The following is a 24,698-nucleotide window of genomic DNA, read 5'->3' on the forward strand; positions in this document are numbered from 1 at the left end:
CTAACTCTCAGAAATCAATAATGGATTAATTGAGGGCTTTGTATCCATTATGGACAAGGTTTGGTGACAATCTGTTAAGTGCAGACAGAATTCTAGCCCTGGAGTCAGCGGCCGGGGTGCTGTGACCTCGGATAAGTCATGTCAGGCCTCTGTCTCCACAGAGGTAAACTGAGGTAGACAAGGATGTGAAGAGCCAACCTCTGGGGCGTGCCATGATGGTGAATGAGGATCCTGCAAGGACTCTGGGCCATCCCTTTTGAATAGATCACCAAAATTCGTGAGGATCTGGAACTAGTGAGTCTACTGTGGCCTTTGGGCCACATCTAGTTCATCTCCCGTTTTTGTGTGGCCTGTGAGCTAAGAATCGTTTTTACATTTTGAAGTGGTTGGAAAAAAAAATCAAGAAGAATAATTTACTGACACATGAAAATTCCATGAAATTCAAATTATCAGGTTTTTTTTTTTTTTTTTTTTTGTTTTTTGTTTTTTGTTTTTTGTTTTTTTAAGTTTATTTATTTGGGTGCCTGGGTGGCTCTGTCAGTTAAGCATCCAACTTCGGCTCAGGTCGTGATCTCATGGTTCGTGAGTTCGAGCCCTATGGGCCGGGCTCTGTGCTGACAGCTCAGAGCCTGGAGCCTGCTTCCCATTCTGTCTCCTTCTCTTTCTGCCCCTCTCCCACTTGCACTCTGTCTCTTTCTCAAAAAATAAATAAATAAACTTAAAAAAAATAAGGTTTATTATTATTATTATTATTATTATTTTTTACCTTAGAGAGAGTGCTTGAGGTGGGGAGAGGAGCAGAGAGAGAGAGAGAGAGAGAGAGAGAGAGAGAGAGAGAGAGAGAGAGAATCTCAAGCAGGCTCCACGCTCAGTGTGGCGACTGTGAGATTATGACCTGAGCTGAAACCAGGAGTCGGATGCTTAACTGACTGAGCTACCCAGGTGCCTCCAAATTTTCAGTGTTCTTAAAGTATCGCTGAAACTCAGCCAGGCGTAATGATTCGTTCCTGTATCTTCCAGGGTTGCTTTTGTACTACCAGGGGCAGGGTTGAGTAGTTTCTCCAGACGCTGGACAGCCTACCAAGCCAAAAATATTTATCTGGCTCTTTGCAGGAAAAGGTGTGCCGACCCGGATCTACACGGTTACTGTAGCAAGATGAGCCAGGTTCTGTAGAGATCTTCTCCCCCTGATGATGCTGAGGCTTTGGGAAAGCCAACGCTCTTGAAGTCCTGAGGAAGGAACCTCAGCTAGTTCCTTCACTTATGACTCAGTCGGTCAGTCAGTCAGTCAGTCATTGTTTCACCAAATATCTATTGAGTTCCTGCTGTGTGCCAGACATTTTTCTGTGTGTTGAGGAAACAGCAATAAGTAACACAGAAACAGATTCCTGCCCTCATGGAGCTTACAATCTAATGAGACGAACTAGATCACATACAGATAAACATAGCTGTCATGTCTGGGGTGAGGATTGCTATGGGGAAGGGTGGGATGGTCAGAAAAGGACTTATTAAGAAGGTGATGGTTGGGGGCGCCTGGGTGGCTCAGTCAGTTAAGTGTCGAGCTCTTGATGTTGGTGCAGGTCATGATCTCATGGTTTGTGAGATTGAGCCCCACATTGGGCTCTGCACTGGCTGTGTGGAACCTGCTTGGGATTGTCTCTCTTCTCTCTGCTCCTCCCCCTCCCGCTCTCTCTCTCTCTCTGTCTTAAAATAAATAAACTTAAGAAAAAAAAAAAAAAGAGGGTAATGGTTGGTGCATAGGAGGTGATGTGTGAGCCCTGAACACACATGAGGGATTTGGTGGGAAGGGGGAAAGAACTGCTCAGGCGGAGGGAAAAGCAAGTTCAAAGCCTTGGGGTGGAAGCATTGGAGGAAGTCAAGGAAAGTAAGGCATGATAAGTGTTTTCAATTTTCAGCATTGACTCCAGGGCTATGGTACTCTGATTTATGGTCACGTTAAAAAGATATTTATTGCCCTTTTGTGGGCACGTTAGAAAACAAGAAGGGAGACGGTACAGCGCAATGGATGAGAATAGAAGCTCGGGGTGAGGTTTCCCCACATCTGCTGAATGGTACTTGGTTGTTCGGGGCAGTCCTGTGCCCTGGAGAATCTTTAGCGCTGTCTCTGGCTCCTGCCCACGAGCTCCCAGTAATAATCCCCCAGTTATGACAACCAAACATGTCTCCATGCCACATGCCTCCTGGGGGCAAAATTCCCCCCACTGAGAACTGCTGCTCTGGGGTTAGGCTGCTTCTTAGCCGCGTGACTTTAGGCAAGTTACTCAACCTCTCTCGACCCTAGTTTTGTCATCTACAGAGTGAAGTAATACCTCGACCTGCCATCCTGGGGCTGTTGAGTGGATTAAGCGGGGAATAGCCAGCATTCAGCATGGGTCTTGGCCTGGCCCAGGCCCTTGACAGATGTTAGCTGGGGGAGCAGAGACCCCGGCTCTTGGTTTTCTTTCATTCACCTTGGTGTTCAGTCAAGAGCAGTGTCTGTTTCTGTCTCGGTGAGAGGTGTATTGATACAATTTTTACGAGGGGCTCCCATCCTTGTGTTAAAGCACAAGCTACCGAAATGGCCATCTTTTGCTTTTTTCCCATTTATCAGTCATCAGTCCCTTACGTGTGGCTGCTATTTGACGATTTCCGAATTGCCCCATGAAGCGATGAGGTAGATACCATTCCTCCCACTTTTTGGGGTGCTTGGAAATGGAGGGCTCCCGGGATGCCAGTGATCGTTGGGCTGTGGGCAGCCCACATGATGAGGGGTGAGAGGGGAGGCTTGCAGGGTGGTTAGATAAGGGAGAGGAGCTTTTCCACTGTTCTCTGCAGCCGACCTGCTAATGCATCTGCTTAAAACGGCTTCTTTGTCCCAGGGGAGCCCCCAGAGCACCCTGACACCTAATGTCACCATGGGCCACACTGGATGAAAGGGGCACCTGCTGTAAAGAAGAAGGGCAACCGGGAGGAGTTGACAGACACTGGACAGCCTGGCATCTGTATCTCCCAGTGCACTCAGGGCACCCAAAAGGGGCCTGTTGGGAGCGCCTCTGTGCTACATGTTGGATTCATTTGGCCTTATCCCCCCCCCCCCCCTCGTCTGTGCCTAAGCTGGTCACGGGACAAAATGTTGCTGTGGGCTCTTTTTTCTAGAGTTATGGAGAGAAACGGGCAATAACTGATATGTGCTGAGCACTTGTGATGGGCTGGAGGCACGTTCTATGCGCTGTTTTGTTTTGCTTCTCAATCCTCCCCAGCGAGGCTGTTAGCGGAAGTGAGTTTGCTCCCAAACAGTTAAGTAACTTTCCTAAGCCTGGCAGTTCAGTAATTTGGGGAAGCTGGAATTTGACCCCTATAATCCGTTTCTTTTATAAAACCTTGGATGTAACGTAAGAGGATGCTGAGGATTTTTCAAAGAAATTAAAGTTGCACTCCAGAGCTCAATGTCTGGCGGGGTCCCTGGGCTCCACCCACAGGCTTCCCCTGTCTCTGAGTCCACTTTTCACTCTTCGTGTTGGGTGAGTTTCTTGAAGCCAGGTTAATCCCCGCCTGTCTGCACCAATGATGGATTGACATCCTTCTCAGGAGTCGTTTTCAGTAGTCTTATCATGTCTCGTTCTTCTGTCCGTCAGTGTCTTTTCTTTCTGAAGCTTGTCAGTTTTAAGGCTGCCGTCACCCTTTACACAGCGATCTCGGATGTGGGGAAATCCGTCTGGGGTCTGGTCAAAAAGCAGACTGATCCCCTGGTAGGCCCGGCCCGGGCCAGGATGCATTTCTGCCCCCGAGGATGCATTTCTGACAAGTTCCAAGGTGATGCCGAGGTCCACTGGTCACACTGGAGTTGGTGAGAGAGGACTTGCCCTCCTTCTGAGGCTTAACAGAATTCTTAAAAGGAGAATGTGGCCCCAGAAGAGACTCAGGAACCAGACCCCAGGAAGAATTGCATCCTTTGGGGGATCACAGAGTCCATGTGATGTGGTGTAAGTTGACTGCTGCTAAGCTTGGTGAAATTGAGCCAGGTGTTTTAAAATTTTTTTTTTTAACGTTTATTTATTTTTGAGGGAGAGAGAGACAGAGCATGAACGGGGGAGGGTCAGAAAGAGGGGGAGACACAGAATCTGAAGCAGGCTCCAGGCTCTGAGCTGTCAGCACAGAGCCCGACGCGGGGCTCGAACTCACGGACCGTGAGATCATGACCTGAGCTGAAGTCGGACGCTCAACCGACCGAGCCACCCAGGCGCCCCAAGCCAGGTGTTTTATAATTGGCCCCTCTTCTTAATGGAGCGGCTGGCGTTTTCTGAGCACCTACTATGTGCCCGCGCTTTCTTCTCCCCACTGAGTAGCATGCTGGGTCACTTTGGATGGAAGGTCACCTTGGAGGTGGGAAGTACAACCCGTTTGAGTTCAAGGACGGTCTTTGAATCGGCATGCCTGCCATCGGCTTGCATGCCAGGAGCCTGTGGGCAAGAGGGAAGATTTGGATTTACACACATTTTCATGCTGGATTTCCTTCATTAGTTATGTGGTTCCGAGGGAGTCAGCTGCCGGGAGGCCCGGGAAGGGATAGTCAAGAGGTTTCTTAGTTGCCTCGGTGCCAGATTCACTTTGACTCTCTTGAAGCCCCTGGCAAGGCCGCCACTCAGCAGACTCCACGCCGTCTGTGCGTCGTGTTCCGGGAGGCACTTGGGAGGGCCCCGGACAGATGTGCTGTCACAGCCAATATACTCCGGCTCTGCGTCTGGCGGCTTATGCAAGGAAAATGGAGACTGGAAAGTCATCTGTGTGTCACTTGCAGGAGAAACACTTCAGGTGATGAGACAGGATTTGAGGATCCGAGTGGGAAGGTGGCCGTGACCTACCCTTCCTTCCTTCTCCCCACCTCAGTCAACCTACAGTCTCCCAAGCTGCCTTATGGACATAGCGGTCCCACGGGGGATGTTGGGCTTATTGTTTTTTTATCTGTGATGATATTAATTTGCGTTAAACAAAAGAAGCGATTTACCGTGTAATTCTGAGGTTTATGGTGTTTCTACTGAGTCCTTTCATCTATTGAAAGATAGTGTTATGCATTTTAATAGAAGCTGTTGTTTTCCTTAAAAATCTTTTTTTTTTTTTTTTTTTTTAATGCTTTCTTCTCTCCTCAAATTAAAGAGTTGGAGCTCGTCTTATAAGGAGCTTTGAGGCCCAGGACTGCAAATGTTGTTTCCTCTGTGAGTGAGTGTGTGTGTGTGTGTGTGTGTGTGTGTGTGTGTCTCTTTGTCACACTACCAGCCCTCAATAGAGGTCTGGCACAATGCTTTTTGGGGACGCAGTGCTGTTTCTTTAGCCGGGGGTTTTTGAGGCTTCACAGACTGTGCTGGATTCAGGTGCTTGTGCTGCGTGTGTGACATTTACCCACTCATCGATTATCGACTTCCTTTCAGGAATTTCCAGGAAACCCTCTTACCACGAGGGTACAAATTAATGTTTTTCCAGTTTAATTACAGCAGTTTTGAAAGGAAGCACCTTGCAGGCCATTATCTAAAGCCAGCTTCCTTTAAAATTAGAGGGCACAGCATGAGAGCCTGGAATCTCCTCTAGCACGATGGGCTCTGACCTCCGAGGACAGGGTTGTGTCTTCGGACACGGGAGTGGGGAGATGTATCGAAAAGCGAGGGGAACACCTTTCTCTTGAGGCTGTCATCGCACTCGTCCGATCCCAGCTCTCTCTTCAGTAACCCCCTCCCTGCTTCCCGGGGAGGTGACCCCGAGGAGCCCGTCATTATGGCCCCGGCTTGATGGGTAATTGCTGGTTATGAGGTTTGATTTGACATCGGCGCTTTGTGTGATAGCCTGTTGGGTTTGCTTGGCTTAAATTGATTCTTTCCATTCCTCTGAGCTGCGGCGCAGAAACATGGCTGCAGTGGGGTTTGCCGAGATGCAAGGATGTCCGTCTCGGCTGCAGGACCCACGACAGCTGTCCCGAGAACCGTTTCGGCAAAGCCTTCACGATCGGGTGCAGTGAAGGTCCGACGCAGGTGCAGCCTGGGTTCCTAACGGGTGATATTATGTTTTCCTGGGAAACTACTTAGAGAGAGAGAGAGAGAGAGAGAGTGAGCCAGTGTGCGTGTGTAGTCGAGGAGGCCCAGCTGCAGAAGAGAAGGGGACTCTGTCGCGGTCTAGGAGTTTCTTCTGCCTCAGCTGTCATTCCTCGCCGCTGGCATCAGAACTGAACAAGGGTGCAGGGCTCAGGAGTCGCTTGTCTCTCTGCACAGCTGTGCCGCAGGCAGTGAGGCCTGAGGGAGCCAAAAGCATCTTACTGCTTATCAGCTGTGAGCCCTCGGGGGAGTCTCTGAACTGCTGAGCATCAGTATCTTTATCTGTCAAATGGGTCTGATAATACCTGCTCCGCTTATCTCACAAGGTCTTACATCTTCTGTCAGATCATCCAGAAGTATATACTTCCTGCTTTATAGAGGGATAGATACGGGTCCATTCAGTGAGAGGCAGTATAGCCTCATGGTGAGTGATAAGTTAGCAGTGTACTTGTGGTGGTAGTTAGTTGTAAGGTCTGGTCAGTCCGTGGGTAGTAGTTAGGAAAATGAATGTCACTCCTGCCGCTACATAGCCAGTTGTGAGTTGTTTTTTTTTTTTACTTCTTTTTTTTTTTATTAAAAAAAAAATTTTTTTTTAACACTTATTTATTTTTGAGAGACCAAGAGAGACAGAGCATGAGCAGGGAAGGGGCAGAGAGAGAGGGAGACACAGAATCCGAAACAGGCTCCAGGCTCCGAGCCGTCAGCACAGAGCCCGACGCGGGGCTCGAACCCACAAACCGCAAGATCATGACCTGAGCCGAAGTCGGACGCCCAACCGACTGTGCCACCCAGGCACCCCTACCTTCTTCTTTTTTTAACCCTCAGTTTACTCTAGGATGGATGGGTCTGTCGTCTGAAATTGCAGAGCACTTGTTGAAGGAGATTCTTCGGATGTGTTAATTTTGTTCAGCGATAGGATCTTTCTCCTGGGCCACGACCCTGGCCAGAGCACAGGCCAAGCTCTGTGCATCAAGGCTGTGGGGGGCAGTGTTCTGTGGGTGGAACTAAATCTGTTCTGGGTTCTGAGCATCAGAGGGGGTGCTTCTGAATTCCCTTGAGAGCCCTTGACCTTTGCATGTCTCTGCTCAGAGAGCCAGACAATCCGTGGCCCTGGGGTGTGAATCTGCCCTTCTGTTCGAGCCTTGGAGGCCGTGGCCTTTTGTTTCGAAGCCGACTGCCTGAGATCCCTTTGGAATATGTAAGTTGCAGGGGAAAGAATTGGACACATTCTGAGTCTTGCTGGTGGACTTTTTTTTGTCTATTAGGGGAATCCCAGCATCACTTAGATATACATGTCTTTATTTCCTAGCCACTTTAATTATATAGTAGTAATAGTAATAGTAATAATAATAATAATAATAATAATAATGATAATAGTGGCCTCAGTGCCCCTGGCTCCCAGTGCAGTTTCTCGTATGTGTTTATTCAGTGAGTGGATGAATGACTGGGAGGCCCACAGGGGAAGATTTGGAAGTTACCATCAAATTCAAGTCTGGAGGGGACCTTTGGGACAGATATTTTTTTTCACTGGGTCTCTATCCTTTGCTTTCTCCCATAACCACTTCCTTCTGATCCGCGTGCTCTCCTGCAGCGTGTATCCGCCACAGGCATGCTCGGGCAAATGCAGGTCCAGGCAGGGTGGCCGCCCTCCCACCTGGTCCCCTGTGGTCAGCACCTTGGGAAATCTCCCTGCACGTTTGTCCTGCCAGCCTGGTGTCTGGTTTGGGTCTGGGGTCAGAGCTGGCAGGAAATTCAAAGATCGTCTTCTTCCACCTCTGTATTTTGGAGGCTCAGTCACAAAGTGACTTGCCCAAGATCATGGCGAGTTAGCGGGCGAACCAGATAGAAGCCTTCATCTGCTGACTTTTCGTAGCTCTGGCCTGTTTCCAGGAAAGCAGGCTGTAACCTTTGTTCCTAGTGTCCTGGACAGACACGCTATTTCTGGATGGACATGTCCTACATTTGGGTGTCAGAGTACCTCACTCTGGCCCCTGGGGGATCCCGGGGTGATGCTTTGAGGCTTCAGACACTGAGGGAAAAACGGATTTGGGTCTGCTCCACCGTCTGATTAAAATGGGCCTCTTCTTCCCCTGGCCTGGAGAATTGTTTCCTGTTTCCCTGCCAGTGGGCACTTCCTGCCTGTATCCTCTCTCCCGGCTGCGGGCCGGGGCACCCAGGCTGTGGCTGGCCGAGCTGCAGGCTCGTGAACTTGGTCTGCGTAGTTCCTGCGCGGTGGTGAAAGCCCAGACGGGCGCCCAGCACCCTCCCTGTGCCTGGCAAGGGCCACTCGGTTGGCGCTTGTAAAATTAGGGTATCTGTCTCCACTGGCATTTCTTTCCCAGTTATACTAATCAATACTAGGAAGTTAAATCAAGGCAGTCCTTGAACCGGCGCCAGCCTCTCAAATACTTGTATGGTGTCTCTGTTCTGGTGCTCGCCCTGGCTCCTTTCCTCAGCGGTGGATTTTCTATGCAGGGTAGGAGCATAGAGCAGGCTTTCTTGGGAAGCCAGGGAATACACACCTCCTGAGCAAATCATGGAGCCCCAGCTATGTTATCTGTAGATGGGTGTCATTGTGCCAACCTTGAAGATGTTGTAAGGATGACGTGTGTGGAATAAGCCTGCCCTCGTGCTTGGTACGTGGTGGGGTGGGTCCTGTCCAGACAGCCTTTGCTCTCGGATGATCTCTCTAGGTATGTTGCAAAGGTTCTCAAGCAGGCTGACCATCAGAATTACAGGAGGGGTGCTTTAAAACACTGGGCCAACCCGGCCCCTCCAGAATACCCACTCATTCAAATCTCCAGAGGTGGGCTCAGCATTGTATCATTTAAAGAGATTCCCAAGGCTCCAGGGTGGCTCAGTTGGTTAAGCGTCTGACTCTCGATTGCGACTCAGGTCCTGATCTCACAGTTGTGGGATTGAGCCCCGTGTTGGGCGCCACACTGAGCGTGGAGCCTGCTTGAGATTCTCTCTCTCTCTCTCTCTCTCTCTCTCTCTTTCCCTCTCTCCCTCTCCTTCTCTCCCTCTCCTTCTCTCCCTCTCCCCCTCTCTCTCTCCCCCCACACATGTGCTCTCTCTCTCTCTCAGAAAAAGGAAAAAGTTTCTCTAGTGCTTTCTTCTCATCCCTAGCTGTGTTTGGGAACCTCTGCAGGATGGGCTTTATTTATTGTCTCTGTAATTGTCTTTGATCAAGGTAAAATGGTGAGGTGGTATAATTGATTCGAGGATTTAAATGTTTTGGCCATTTTTTTTTCATGCTTGATTTGGGCTCTGTTTTCACAGTAAGTTATTTCTGTGTGTCGGGATGGGTGGGGTGGAAAATAGGGCAATTATAAAAAAAAATGTCTACTTTTTGTAGATGCTTGACTAATTAGAAATAGGTAATTCGCACCTTAAAAAGGCATTCTTTGTGGTATGAAAGACAACTGGATTCTCTCTGTTCAGGTGCCACCGGGTTCATTTTTAAGACATAGAAATTGGTCTCTGAGATCACTTTAAGACGGATGGATGAGAGGGGTGCCTGGGTGGCTCAGTCGGTTAAGCATCCGACTTCGGCTCAGGTGATGATCGCACCGTTCTCGTGAGTTCGAGCCCCACGTCTGTGCTGAGAACTCGGAGCCTGGAGGCTGCTTCGGATTCCATGTCTCCCTCTCTCTCTGCCCCTCCCCTGCTCTCTCTCTCTCTCTCTCTCTCCTTCAAAAATAGTAAATATTAAAAAAAAGTTCTTTTTTTAAATTAAAAAAAAAAAAGATGGATGGGTGAGAGTCAGCTTGCAGTTAGTTCCCTGTCTGTTTCAGATATGTGGGTGGGGTTTCTTCTCTCTCTGCCTCTCCCTAACGCCCTCCCTCCCTCCCTCCTCCTCTGGTTAGCTTGCTTCATGGAGAACTCCCTGGTGCTTGTCGAGCCAGGGAGGGCAGCTTACGTTTCTGGCTCCAACCCTCAATGGCCTGGTAATTTCATAAAGACAGGAGCCGTTTCCAGCTTGCAGCTTACCTGGGTACAACCTGCTACTCAGGGTGGGGCCAACAATGTTTCTGTGGAGCAACGAGAAATACATCAGAGCAGGATGCAAAACGTGCCCCGTCTCTAGTTCCTGCATCTGTGATCCGGAGCAAGTAACCGAATCCAAGTAGAGTGAGCCGTGGTTCCCTTATTGGTTATACGGGGTGTTCACACTCCTCTCCTGAGTTTTCCCAAATGAAACATTTTCTGTGTGAATGCTTTGTAAAGCCACAGAGCCGTGTCACCTTATTGTATAAGGAATATTTTGCTGCTTATTAGAACTCTGGCATTTCCTCCCGAGTTTTGCCTGCGGTTTACCTCTTATTTCTCCCCATGTTTAACATGGCAGATTATTTGTATGTCAGTTTCCTTTTTGTGTCCTGGGAACATGGCTGTCTTTAAAAGCCCATCTCAAGCGCTGTGTTTGCAGGACTGTGAAAACAGATGCCTGCGTGAACCTGCTCCAACCAGCAGCCTCATTGCCGCAGCGTGCACGAAAGCCAGCGAACGTGTTCTTTTTCCTCGCTCCTCAGTTGGAATTGAACGGCACTACAGGACTTGTTTTCTGGAGTGGTTACTAACCCAAAGCGGCTTTCTTTGAATAAATGGTGCTTTCCCCTTTGGGGACTCAAGAATGGGAAGGACACGCAGAGATCACAAATGGGTTTTGGTGCCAACAAACGGAGCTGCCTCCCAGAAAAAGTATTTGCATTCAGCATGTGTGTGTTAAATGGACAGTTGCTGGTATCTGTCTGTCCTTGGGAAAGGTCATAGTTCAGTAACAGCCCACATTTGGTTCCCTCGTCTCTGCTCTACTGTGGGCTCCGCAGCCAGCTCATTCATTTGTCCAAATCCAGGGTGGACAGTGGGAAATATACATCTGGCCAGAAAAACATTGTAGACAGAGAGAGAGAGAGAGAGAGAGAGAGAGAGTGAGTTCCTTACAGATAATTTCAGGTGTAATCATTGGTGGAAGCATCCACTCATCTATTTATTTCCTCCTCCATTCAGCCATTCACCCATCCATCCATCCATCCATCCATCCATCCATCCCTCCATCCTCCATTTCGGCAAATCCTTATTAAGCTCCTACTGTGTGCCACTTTTGTGCTGAGCTCTGGGGATAAAAAGCCCAATAAAACAGGATCCGTGTCCTCAAGGAATTGGCAGTCTAGGGTACAAGATGTTTTCCTAAATTTTAAGTCACATTCTTACCCGACACATACCTATTCCTGTTTTGTTTTGGATTTCATCTCTTTTGAACAAAGCACGGCGTGGAACCATTGTGACTTGTCCACTCATTGTGATGAACCCACATTCTAGAGTTGGATTTCATGTTTTGTGTAACTCTAAGCATGGTGTAAGTGCTTGTATTATTAAACGGGAGAAGGTGGAAGAAATCATCATCCAGGAGAAAAGACCAAATCTTATGTATTAAGGTATCCATTGGAATTCTAAAAGCTTTTTTTAAAGCCTCCTGGTATATAGTATTCAAAACGGCTTCTTGAGCCTTGGGTAAATTTAAGTGCAAACACCTTCTAAATCTATTATATTAGAAGGCTGGTTGGGAGGCAAGCTTTCCATCTTTCGAATTAGCCCAGGGACAGCCATTAAAATGAGCAGTTTGGAGCTTGGATTTGGATCTTGCAAGCCTCGACTGGGATCTGTCTCTATCTTGCCACTCTTTTCCTGTGTGACCTTGGTGAAGTTACTTAACCTCTCTGAGCCCGGTTCCCTCTTTCTGAACCCGGAATAGTCACGGTATTCACATGAAGGTGAAGTGAGCCTGGCGTGGAGTCAGTGCCCTAGCTATTTTGATGCTTATGAGGAGCAAAGGGCCAGGATGCTTCAAAAAAAGAAAAAGAAATTCTGGCAACATGAAGTCTTAGTATGGAAATGAGGTGCATGAGGCCTTTCAGTGTTACACAACTGTTGCTCCCCGGGGAATATTAATGCTTCTCAGATGGCCCTTTTTTGCATCTCTGCCGTGAGGAGGATGAATGGTGAGTTTTAGCTGTTTTTGCAGCGAAAGGTTGGTGAGTGTGTATGTACAGAGGTGGGAGGAGAAAGAGTTTAAGTCTATAAGCAATGCCGTAGATTTTCAGCTAACACGCCTGAATGTTAGCATATCATTCAGGCAGGTCACCTACTCGGGAGAAAATCCAATTCCGAAATGGATTTCAACAAATCCAAAAGGCAATTGGTAATTATGGCTGACATTATACATTTTTAAAGGGCCGCCTGGCCAGTTGGATTTTTATAACACTTGAGGCAAAGAGTTCAGTGGTAGTGGGAATTATTTTCACAAAAGGATCATTTTCTGAACTAAAAAAGAGTTTCTCTCGGTTTTTTTCCCCCTTTGACTATGAAGGTAGTGCTATATGCTGTTTATAGAGGCCTTGATCCTTTTTAAACTTAAGGAGCACAGTTGGCCTCCACGGTAATAAATCGAGAGCCATATGGGGGCTCAGGGACATTTAATTTATGTGCAAGACTCCTTCCCCAAATTCAGCTGGCTACTTCCTGGGATGGTGTGCTTGATTGATGATTTTCTGGCATTTTGTGCGACTGGGATGTCTTTTGAAGTTTCTCCTGCGAAGCCTGAGGTTTGCCCCTGTGAGGTGTTAATGGGCGTCCTGCCGGGGCTTTATTTGTGAGGGGGGGCGGGGGTTAGAGGCGCCTCAGGCCACCAGAGCCCTTGTTCTTCCACTGCTGAAGGGTCGATGCTCGGGCCTTGGGTCCTGGGCCCCCGACTTGAGTTTGGAATGCAAGGCAGTGTTTTTATTCCTGCTCCCCAGGCCACTGCTTGTTTAGCTTCTGGGGGTTCCCAGACCCTGGGAGGTACTGGCAGTGGGTGATCAGGCCCGGCCTGGGAACAGGCTGGAACAGTAGTTGGGAGAATCCACGCGGACAAGTAGGCTCCTCGCAGCAGGGAATGGCAGGGATTTGCACTGGGTGACAAGAGATTGTGCCTTAAGCAAAAACAACCAGGCTCTAGGTGAACAGGCGCCCCAGGCGGGGACCACATCACCTCCTTGGTGGCCTGCTTGCCTCAAGGCTCTTCGTTTCCATATTCCCATTTCCTTGCCGAGTACTCTTTCCCAAATGAAACCTGGCTCCTGTCACTCTCCTGCAAACCCTTTCGTGGTGTTATGGGCTGAATTGTGACCCCCCAAAATTCGTATGCTGACATCATAACTCTCCTAGCCTCAGAACAGGACTGCATTTGGAGAAGGAGTCTTTATTTATTTATTTTTTTACTTTGTAAGTAGGCTCCAGGTCCAACGTGGGGCTTGAACTCACAACCCTGGGATCGAGAGCTGGGTGCTCGACCGACTGAGCCAGCCAGGCGCCTTTGCAGAGGGAGTCTTTAAAGAGGTCAGGAAGATAAAAGGAGGTCCTGTGGGTGGGCCCTGATCCGAGCTGCCTGGTGTCCTTAGGAGACAAGGAGAGGAGGGCGCAAATGTGCACGTGCACAGAGGTCAGGCCATGGGAGGACGCTGTGAAGATAGCCGTCTGCAAGGCAAAGAGAGGCCTCGGAGGAAACCATCCCCGCTCACACCCAGAACTTGGACTTCCAGCGCTGTGAGACAATATGTGTGTTGTTTAAGCCACCTGGCGTGTGGCTTGTTAGGGCAGCCCCAGCAGACGCATGCCTACGGCTACTCAGCCCATGGGTTGAGTAGCATCTTTCCTGGCATCTGTCTGTCCTTCTGGTCGTGAGCAGAAATCTCTGCCTGATGGGCTGCAACTCCTTCAAGGCCAAGGTCAAGGACCACCTGCTCTGTGAGGCCCTCCTGGACCACCCGGCTCTGTCCCCCTCCTTCTCCTCCCGGCAGACTTGGAGCTCCCTCTGGATACCCGCGCAGCGCTGGGTCTTAACCTCAGTCACAACTTTCTGAGCCAGTCTGTTATCATCTGTTCTTTGTCTTTCCCACATCGGACTCTGAGAACCTTGAGCGAAGGGATTTTTGTTTGTCTTTATTCCTCAGTGCCTCGCTCTGAGCCTGGGAGTTCGTCAACGATTATTGGCTCAGTTAAGGCTTACCTTTTACTGTTCCTTAGGAAGCCTCCCCGCTCTTGCTCTGTTTTGTTAAAGGAGGGTGTTAATAGCGCCACACGGTGTGGGTATGTCCCCGGGTGAGAACAATGAAATCAGTGATTCTAGGGAGTGTTTATTAAGCGCATTCTGTATGCCAAATGAGTATGTACCTCGTCTGGTTATCACAGCACGCTTTCAGGTAGGCCTGTCTTCAAACCTGAGCCACCTCTCCCGGGCAGGTAGTGTGGCCTCGCTGTAGGACCTGCACGTTCAAGTCTTCTTTCTCTCTGTGTCCTTTCTGGCAGGCCTGGACCCCCAAAGCAAATCAATCAATCTTTTTCTTTTCTTTTCTTTTCTTTCTTTCTTTCTTTCTTTCTTTCTTTCTTTCTTTCTTTCTTTTTCTTTCTTTCTTTCTTTCTTTCTTTCTTTCTTTCTTTCTTTCTTTCTCTTTCTTTCTCTTTTCTTTCTTTCTTTCTCTTTCTTTCTTCTTTCATTCTTTCTTTCTTCTTTCTTTCTTTCTTTTGTGGATACAAGCTACTTGTCTTTAATGTTTATTTATTTTTGAGAGAGAGAGAGAGAGAAAGAGTGCGAGCCAGTGAGCGGCAGAGAGAGAGGGAGACACAGAATCTGAAGCAGGCTCCAGGCTCTGAGCCGGCAGCACAGAGCCCAGTGCAGGGCTCGGACTCAGGAACCGCGACTTGGTGACCTGAGCCAAGGTTGGACGCTAAACCGACTGAGTCATCCAGGTGCCCCGGAAAGCAGATTTTTCTTAAGATGCCCTAATGCATGGTGAAATTTCAGTGAAATTGGTGAGGAAATGACTCATACTTCATTTGCAAATGTAGGAAGAAATTGCTTCCAGCACCCCGCCGCCTGGGAGCTGGGTCGCCAGGGGCTGTTCTTCTCCGTGCCACTCTTTGGAAAGGGAGATGGAGTCCTGGGGACATTTCCGAGACTCTGTCAGGGCACGAGAAAGGCAAGGAGTGAACAGGACTCTTATGCTGCTTTCCTTTGGTGTCCAGATAGAATTTTCGGCTCACTCCTCACTCCGGGCACTACAGGGGGCTTTTGAGTTATTCTTGACTTTGACGGCTTGTGAGAAACAGTGGTGTCCTGGCTGTTTTCGATGCAGTGCACTTGACAGCCTTTCCTTGCACAGCTGTGTCCGGCTTTGCAGTTCTCTGTAAATTGTGCAACTCCACGGGATCCACCGAGGGGGACGGCATCTTCTGGAAGGGAAGAGTGAAGATAAAGAAGTGTCGAAATGCGAGCAGCATGTCACCGGGCTGACCGGACTTCGGTCTAGGGTTGAGGGAGCCACGGACGTCAGGGCAGCTGTGACTGTGGATGCCCTTCGCACTGCGATGCTCGCACAGCCCCCGGGGAGGAGAGGAGACTGGAGTGAAGGAACAGCGGACAAGTCTCTCCCCGAGCCTCCCTGCCTCTGGGGCAGGAGATGAAGGGCAAAGTGATGCCTGCAGACCGAGACCGTTAAGAACCGCCAAGGAGTCGTGCCTCTTCACCCTTGGCGGCGGGGATTGTTAAGCCGGGTTTACATTTTTGGAAGTTGGTCAGATTCCTTCCTTGGTTCAGGTCGACTGGTCGTGTGGCAAGGAGACATCGTATTCCAAACCCCGGAACCTGGCCGCTTGGTTGCAACAAGGCCCTGCCATTTGCTTGACTGTGAAAGCTTAGACAAGTGACTTGCCCTTCGGGGTCCCCGTGTCCTCCAGGGCAAAATGAGGATAACTGTCATATCTACTTTATTATAGAGTTGCATATGGATTAAATGAGATAACGCGTGTGATGCGTACAGCACAGAGTTTGATCCGGTTACCTGTTTTGAGATGGCAAAAAATAATAGCGCCTTCGGAAAGTGAAAGTTCATTTCTCCCTGATGTCTGGTCAGAGCAGAGGGAGCCAATTTTCTTTCCCTTGTTGCACGGCCATCCTTACTATGTGCTTTCCGTCTTGCGGTCCAAGGTGGCTGCTTTAGTTCTTGCCGTCATCTCTACATCCCGGCCAGGAAGGGGGAAAGGGAAGCGGAGGGTATGGCCTGAAAGTTGCCCAAGTCTCTGTTCCATCCCCTTGACTAGCGCTTAGTCATATGACCGCGTTATTCAAAAGCGAGTTAGGGAAATTTTAGGCCTTAGCTGGTACCTCACTGAGAACTCTATTACTATGTACGAAGGAGAGATTGGATTTGGGGGGCACAACTGATAGTATTTGTTCAAGAGGTAAGTGCTCAGTAAACAGTTCGCCATCATCACGCTGATCATCATCATTTCTGATCTTAGCCTATAACTTCCTCCATGTCCCCACTTCCTGATTTGTCCCCTCGTTTTCCATTTTGACCATTTTAGCTTCTGCATTATTCCATCACACAGTTCCATGTCCGTGTACTTTTGGTACCTTTTTTAACCTAGAGGTTGGCAGAGTGGCCAGAGCCCTCCCGTGTCCTGTGTGACAGAAATGGAGCTGAAGGCTGCTGAAGACATTGACCAGTTAGGAGGAAGGGAGAGCAGAGCATAAAGTCGTAGTGATCCCTTCGGCAGCTTAATTAAAATGTTGCAGGAAAAAGTTGATGAAGGGAAGGAAAAAGCCCACCTACCTTTGAACGTAGGCTAAACCTTCGTTAGGTTTTATTTTGCTGCTTCCATTGTCCTGTCTGTGAGCCTCAAACGAAGACGTCTGGAGTCTCCACGAGGGTCTTGCCGAAGTGTTCGCCCGGAACCAGCCTCCTGGCTCACCTCCGGGGCTCCCACGACACGGGCGGACCCCTGGGAGGATGCGGAAGCCGAGTGCCTTCTCCTTCAGAAGAATTTTGGATAAGGGAAGAGATTTGTTCTCCGGACCCTGAGTCATGATTTAAATGCTCTGCAAGAGTGTTTCCTGGTGGAGGTGGTTCGTTGAGAAATCACGTGGGCTCAGGACTCATTAAAGTATGGAGGAAGACAGGTGCCACTTTCCTGCTATAAATCCCAGTGAGGCTAATTTAATGGCACTCTAGCTAGCCTTCACGTTTTCCATTAGCCATACTTACTTCCGTCATCTGTCTCCCTCCTTCTCCTTTTTAAAATACTGTGTCAGAAAGTGAATTGTTCCAAGGTTATGGCCTTGCTTCTTTCCACTGAAGCACTTTTCTTTAAAGACTGGGGGCCATGGAGAGAAGAGATTGGGAAATCCTCAGAAAGAAACGTTGAAATCTTTTTTTTTTTTTGACTCTCCCTCATCCTTTCCCCTTCCCAGCCCCTGTTGATGCGCTGAGAAATGTCTTGGGAATTCCTCTCCTTTGTGTTGTTCCTTCTGTTACTGTTCTAGTTCAGGCCCTCTGTATCCATCGCCAGGACTGTTGCAGTAGTCTCCTGGTTTCCCCGCCTCCTGCCTCTCCTCTGTCTCCTGCAGGTTCTCCCAGCACAGATGTGGAGTGGTCACTGTCTTGGTTATGGATAGTCACTTCTTTGCATTGCTATCTGTGGCATGGCATCAGCCTTTTTTAGGCATGGGGGTCCAAGGCCAGGCCATTACTATGGCTGTCTGCTGACATATTAATAACGGGGAATAGCCAGCATGGGAGTAGGTATTTATAACCCTCTTTGATAGCTGAAGACATGGAATCGAGACAGATTAAATAACCTACCTAGAGGATCTGAGAAAAAGTAATGAGATCAGAACTGGACTCCAGGGGTGCCTGGGTGGCTCAGTGAGTTAAGTGTCTGACTTCGGCTCAGGCCATGATCTCGCAGTTTGTGGGTTCCAGCCCCACATCGGGCTCTCTGCTGTCAGTGCAGAGCCCGCTTGGGAGTCTCTCTCTGTCCCTTTTCTTTCTGCCCACCCCCCACCTCTCTGTCTCAAAAATAAAAATAAAACACTTAAAAAAAAACAAAACCAAAAAACTGGATTCTAGAACCGGCACTCCCAAGCACCACATCTAGTGTTGGGCTTGTTTCTTTCTGGCCTTTTCTCCGGCTACCTCCTTCCCTCAGGCCTTGGCTTCCAGCCCCACGAATCCCCCGCGGCCGGTCTTGTTGCCTTGAACAACAAGGCCGAGAAGTTGCCCGCGTCACTGGGCCTGTGCCTTTTTGCAGATCCTCTGCCAAGACTGCCTTCCCTTGCCATTTTTTTTTTTTTAATTGAAGTGTAGTTGACGTGCGATATTAGTTTCAAGTGTACCGCATGGTGATATGACATTTGTATACATTACAAAATGATCACCATGAGAAGTCTAGTTATCTCTTGCCTTTCTGACTGGCAAAGTTTATTTCAAGGTCTAGCTCACAGCCGCCTCTATGATGATTCCCGCTCCCGCCTCCTGCTACATAGATGTGTAAAAGATGGCCACCGTATTGGCTCCTGGCTTTTTATTTCTTCGATGCAGGCTAAGACCCCGTACCTTCAAACCCTGGCGCCAAACTCCATTTTTTACACATCCACGATTCAAAAATAGCCCAAACGTGCAGATTTTTAGCCATTTATGGCCTGCCTGCTTTGCGTATCCTGGGAAACTACACCCAGCATCTGTTGGTCATTGATAAGGTAGAGGCCTGTGGTTATAAGACCCCAAGCTGTTCCTGTCGTTTGGAGCTCTGGGTCTCAAAGACTCTCCACCTGCTGCACGGTGACATCACTTAGGCCTGTAAGCCTCCTCTCCTGTCCCCTCCCCCATGGTAGTTCCCTAGTCCTGTCCCCTTCTGAATGGTGGACGCTGAGCCATGCCCCTGGATTGTGTCCTGCAGTGAGGAACTTCCCTGTCTCCTGAAGCCTTGTCCAAGGGTCCCCCAGCCACCAGTAATGCTTCTTGTGTGTCCCTGCCTCTCCTGCTCACATCTTTTTCCTTGACCAGTCCACAAATCACCAGAACCCTTACACCCCCGATAGATCCGGTCACACTTTCACGAGTTCCCATCATCTTTGGAACCTGCCTCCATTACTGTGACTCATTTGGCCGTGGATTTCACATTCATCCCCCTTGGATTACAGACCAACAGTTGAGGAAGCTGAGCAGCCCCGAGATGGGAAGAATTGCAAAAAGTTTAATCGACTCACGGACGTGGTCGAGCTTTCCCAGCATCGTAGATTCATTCGGGGTTTGGTGCTCGGTCACACCTCACCTCGGCACCACGTACCAAAATGGTGGTATTTTGTGAAGTACGAGGGAGAAGCTGTCCTGTTGGTTGCACTGTCAGTTACTTTGATTTTCTCTGGTTCTGGGGGAAAAAAAAAGACCCTTGGAAAGATATTAGGGAGGATTAGTAAAGTTGAGAGCGCTTTTTGTTAAGTCTCATCTTGATGGTGGTGCACGTCCCACAACCCTTTTAATCTGAACTTTCCCACACCAACAGAATAAATACATGGATGAGGGGAGGGTTATTGGCGTTGCAGAAGGGTGCTTCTCTTCGCACTCCCTTCCAACGTGTGCTCCCCCGAGATGCGTAAGTGGTGGTTTGTGGATCGTTAAGGCGCTGGCAGAATGGAAGCTCAGGAGCCAGCAGCAAATGCAGATCGATAAGCAATGAAAGGAAGGCGTCCTTCTGAAATGGCCTTGTAGCCCACGCATGTTCAGGGTGGGTCACGTGCAGCTTTCCCAGAATACGTCTTTTTGGGTAACGCTCGTGTCCTGTTTGTTGATGTGTCTTCATTGGCCTGGAGCTGGCAATGTGAAAGCATTTCTTTCTTTCTCTCTCTCTCTCTTTCTTAAAGATTTTTAATGTTTATTTATTTTTGAGAGACAGAGTGCGAGTGGGAGAGGGCCAGAGAGCAAGAGGGAGACACAGAATCCGAAGCAGGCTCCAGGCTCCGAGCTGTCAGCACAGAGCCCATTGCAGGGCTTGAACTCACGAACTGTGGGATCATGACCCAAACCGAAGCTGGATGCTTAACCAACTGAGCCACTCAGGCGCCCCATGAAAGCACTTCTTTATTTATTTTTAAAAATTTTTTTTTTAATTTTTATTTATTTATTTTTTTTTAACGTTTATTTATTTTTGAGACAGAGAGAGACAGAGCATGAACGGGGAGGGTCAGAGAGAGAGGGAGACACAGAATCTGAAACAGGCTCCAGGCTCTGAGCAGCCAGCACAGAGCCCGACGTGGGGCTCGAACTCACGGACCGCGAGATCGTGACCTGAGCCGAAGTCGGCCGCTTAACCGACTGAGCCACCCAGGCTCCCCGAAAGCACTTCTTTAAAGAGAAACTAAAGTTAAACCCCTCCCCTTCTTTTTATTTTTTACTTTTTTGTTACTGAAAAATTTTTGTGAGAGAGACAGAGAGTGCGAGCAGGGGAGGGGCGGAGAGCGAGAGGGAGACACAGAATCCGAAGCAGGCTCCTGGCTCCGAGCTGTCAGCACAGAGCTGGACACGGGGCTCAAACCCACGAACTGCGAGATCATGACCTGAGCCGAAGTCAGAAGCTTTACTGACTGAGCCACCCAGGTCCCCCCTCCTCCCCCTCTTTTTAAATAAGATCAAAGTTATCCCACAATGAAAGGAAGGTCTTGGGTTAGCAGAGATGCTAGCATTTTTTTTCTTTTTTAATAGAAGACGAAAATTAAAATGTGGTTTTCTTGGCACAGTTCATATTGCAGTGACTGAGCTCTTTTTTCCCTTCCAAGATTACTCATGTCATAGTGAAAGAAGTTTTAGGGGCAAACTTATTTAGCAAACCAGCTTATTAAATATCTCTGTGATGCGCTGGGTTTCTCAGTTCAGAATATTTTATTAAGGAAGATGGGCAACAACATGCTTGGCAAGGACTGTTGCTGTCTTCAGTTTTCTTTGATGGTATAATAGACACCCTGCATGAAGACATGGGCCCTGAGGCCATCTGTGGTCCCTAGCGGCTCTCAAAATTTAGCTTGTCTTGTCGACTCTTTTCTCAGAGCTAGGGGAATAGAGCAAGAACAAAATTCCAGTAATCATTCTTCCCGGTTGTAGTTAGCCACTTGCCCCTCATGGTTCCTAGGTAGCCATTTCTATTTTGTCGGGACTCGAAGCTTAGCATCAAGGGACTTTCACATTCATTTTTATAACCTCAGAAACACATATTTGAAGGTGACCGGGTGGATGGATTTCAGCTGATCCCATTGAGGAAGTGACAGAAACTGCTATCTGCTTAGTGTTTCCTTCCAGGAAGGAAGGACTCCGAGTCTAATCCCGTATTGGCCACGTGTGGTTCCTGCCGGGAGAGGGGTGGGGGGGCCTTGAAGCTCTGCTAATCTCCAGCCTGCCAGCTTGAAGAACGTTATGTATGTGTTGATTGATTTCCTGGGAGCTTGTTGTTTTGATTAGTTTCATTTGCATACTGGTTTATTAAGCGGCGGAACATAAGGGCTAACGTTTTTTATTTTATTAAGGAGCCCCATTATTTTTAGTTCACAGAAGCCACGTTTCTGATGAGCCGTACCACCCCGTCTTCATTAGGCAATTTAAGATGGGAATTATACATTTTTTAAAAAGTAGCTAATTATGGTACAACCTGACACATTTGCATTTCTGTAAAACTGCTGCGGCAAAGATTTGGGGCTGGAAGACTACATCATACTGGGTTGTAAAATCACTCCCAGTGGGAGCGATTTCTGCCTGTAAGAAAACTTGCTCATGTGAGAAGATCGCACATTATCCCGTCTGATCCTCTTTTCTGAGGCCCCCCCCCGCCCTTTAGAGTCTATAGGCTGAGCTCTAGTTCGGGGGCTCTGTCCTTGACATCCCCGTGGAGACTCCCTCATCCTGCGTTTCCGTGCCGAATGACAGAGAAGTCGAAAGACATCAGAGTCTTAACCCTGTCTCCTGGGGCAGCTGGTCTTTGGGAAGTGTCTGTCCTTGGTGCCCCGTGGGTCACCGTGCCCTGGGTCTAAACTGCGTAATAGGGCCTTAATGCCTGGGTGTTCTAATCTGCTCCTCGCGATGAGGTCTCCCTGTCCTTAAACCTCAGGGCCACATCTCACACTGACTCTTTGACGGTGCTGCATTCCAGAAGCACTGTGGAATGTTGCTTACCTCGAGGAACATAAACCGTACATTGTGGAACGGAGGCATTTGAAAACATCTTCTCCTCTGCTATTGCCAAGGTGGTTCAATGTCTACTAAAATTAAATGCATATGGGTACGCTGAGCAGATGGGGAGGGCCGGGGGAGGGGGGTTGCCTTATGTGTCTGTGATGACATTCATGTAACCAGAGGTGACCTCAGAGTTATAAACCAGGACATTATTTCCTAAAACAGGATCAGGTATTCATTTGTGGTGCTAGAGAAAATTTAACTGAAACGTGTATTTATACCTAGACATATGAAAGAGATCATAGCTCCAGATGCAACGTGGATGATGACCAGATTCATTCTAGAGCCCTGTATATAGTTAGATTGTCAAAGACCATCCTTTTTATTACATTACGTTAACTTTCCTTTATGGTGTCTGTTACTTCAGCTACTTTCGATGGCGGGTCAGCAACATACAGAGGGGATGTGCATTCGAAGTGAGGGAGAGACTGTAACTTGATAAAGCATATGTATTCAGTTGGTTATTTTTCTGTGTATAAAATGCAGAGGGTAAAGCTGGACGAGTCTCCTTGCCTAGCCAGGGACGTGATGGACCAGGAAAGCATCTTAGGGACATGGGTTCAGAAGGGCTGAGAAATGATGCCTTGGGGTTCATGAAAAATGATAGTGAGTACTTTCTCACACCCTTTCAGGGCAGAGTTAAGACCACTTAATTTACTGTAAGTCTGGTGTTGGTGTCCATAAACCCAGGATGTAAGTCTAATGAGGCCAGCCCCTCCTTCAGATAGAACTGACCCCGAGTTTCTGGTCTCCGTTCCTCCTATTCAGTGTGTGGTCCAAGGGCCGATGGCATCAGCATCACCGTTGTTAGATTTGATTTGATTTTAATTATGTTTTAATGTTTATTTGTGTTTGAGAGAGACAGAGAAAGAGAGAGAGGGGAGGGGAGGGGCAGAGAGAGAGGGAGGCACAGAATCTGAAGCAGGCTCCAGGCTCCGAGCTGTCAGCACGGAGCCCAACGCGGGGCTCGGACTCACGAACCGTGAGATCGTGACCTGAGCCGAAGTCAGATGCTTAACCGACTGAGCCACTCAGGCTCCCCGCTGTCGTTAGATTTAGAAATGCAGACTCTCAGACCTCATCTGCTCATGAAATGCCCTCATATAACCTGCCCGTACCCTTGCTTTGTTGTTCTGGTTACCCATGAGAGCTCATGACCCCATGTATCTTCTCCCATGTACCTTCTTCTTTGGGTAGTGGGGAGTCCGGGTTCGGGATCCCATCAAGTGCGTTTCTTTTGGCTCTGCTGCTTGAAAGGTAGTTCCTACCTCTCTGCCTTGCTTTCCTCATCTGTAAAGTAGAGATAACAGCAACCACCTCACAGGGATTTTTCAAGCATTAAGCAAGAGAATATTTCCAAAATACGTATCCAAGAGCCAGGCCAAAGGGATGTGGTGTGTAGTAATGTGATGGTGAGGTCGCTTATGTCACGCTTCCCCCGCTGACTGTGTGTGCCTTTGACAGAGGCCTCCAGTCTGGTTCATCTTTGCTCCCTCTCCTCCCCCCCCCCCCCCGCCCCTTCTCTGTGCCTAGACCGTGTTTGATGACTGATGTAGCTGCTTCCCAGCACTCGTGTCTGGAGCTTAAAATCACCCTTGATCTTTGGAAAATTCAGTTTGAGTCAGAGGCAGAAGTCTTAAGAACCTTGGCTCCACGGGGGAGTGTTCTAGAAGCCTATTACAAGAGAGCTCCTTGGCGGTCAGGTCCGGGCAAGTCCGGATTGCTCTTTGGCTGCATATCACATGGCACACAGGTGTGCTGAGGCAGGAAGGCGCAGTTGCTGAGAAAACGCTGGCTCATATAGCTTCCCTCATCGTGTCACTTTGGAATGCGACGCAGAATGAAGAGCTCAAGCACATTTCCAATTGGCTTAAATTGTCCGCCAGCTTGGGAAGATCTCATCTTGGATTGGGGTGTGGTCGCGAGATCCAGGAGATCTAAAACTGCAAATCCTAGGGCGGTGGGCTGGGCTCATCCGTGGACGCAGCTGGTCCCGTGGGACTCTAACCACGTGCCTCCTGGGTGCCACTGGTCTCCAGATAGCCACGTGGGCTTTCTTTCGTGTTAGGCGGCAACGAGGCCAAGTAATTAACTGGGTGGGCTCTGAGGTCTGACGACCCGGGTTGAGATCTCAGCTGTACCTTCTAGTAGCCAGATCACAGGTGAGTCACTGAGCCTCACTGAGTCACGCGCTCACGAGGAAACTGGAGATGCCCTGGTGCTCTGCCTGGTCCCTGAGGTTTTTGAGTTGGCAATTCAGTAGAAATTTTACAAAATCTTGTTCGTGCTTTTTAAGTTTTAGAATAGCTGTAGATTTAGGGCAACGTTAGTATAGATAGTGGAGCTAAGACAGGGTCCCCGTGTACCCAGGATGTCCCTATTGTCAACATCTTACAGTAGTGTGGTACCTTTGTTCATAACCAATGAGCCGATACTGGTAGATTATTACTCATTAAAGTCCACATTTTATTTAGATTTCCTTAGTTTTTACCTCATGTTCTTTTCCTGGTCCAGGACC

The 24,698-nt window shown here is 48.7% G+C and overlaps 1 protein-coding gene across 5 annotated transcripts in view; it reads left to right on the forward strand.

The window, feature by feature from the left end:
* The window catches only part of CHST11 (carbohydrate sulfotransferase 11), a 262,006-nt gene that overhangs the window by 47,878 nt on the left and 189,430 nt on the right, over positions 1-24,698 (forward strand). The window contains exon 1 of one of the 5 annotated variants that reach the window (XM_042993070.1): positions 9,951-11,521. The exons of 3 other annotated variants lie outside the window; for them this stretch is intronic. The gene's annotated coding sequence lies outside the window, so the exon portion shown is untranslated. Of the gene's footprint in view, positions 1-9,950; positions 11,522-24,698 lie in introns of those variants that run through there. One more of the 5 variants, XM_042993068.1, reaches the window with a different exon arrangement.

The sequence above is a fragment of the Panthera tigris genome, chromosome B4, assembly GCF_018350195.1.
Source record: "Panthera tigris isolate Pti1 chromosome B4, P.tigris_Pti1_mat1.1, whole genome shotgun sequence".
NCBI lineage: Eukaryota > Metazoa > Chordata > Mammalia > Carnivora > Felidae > Panthera > Panthera tigris.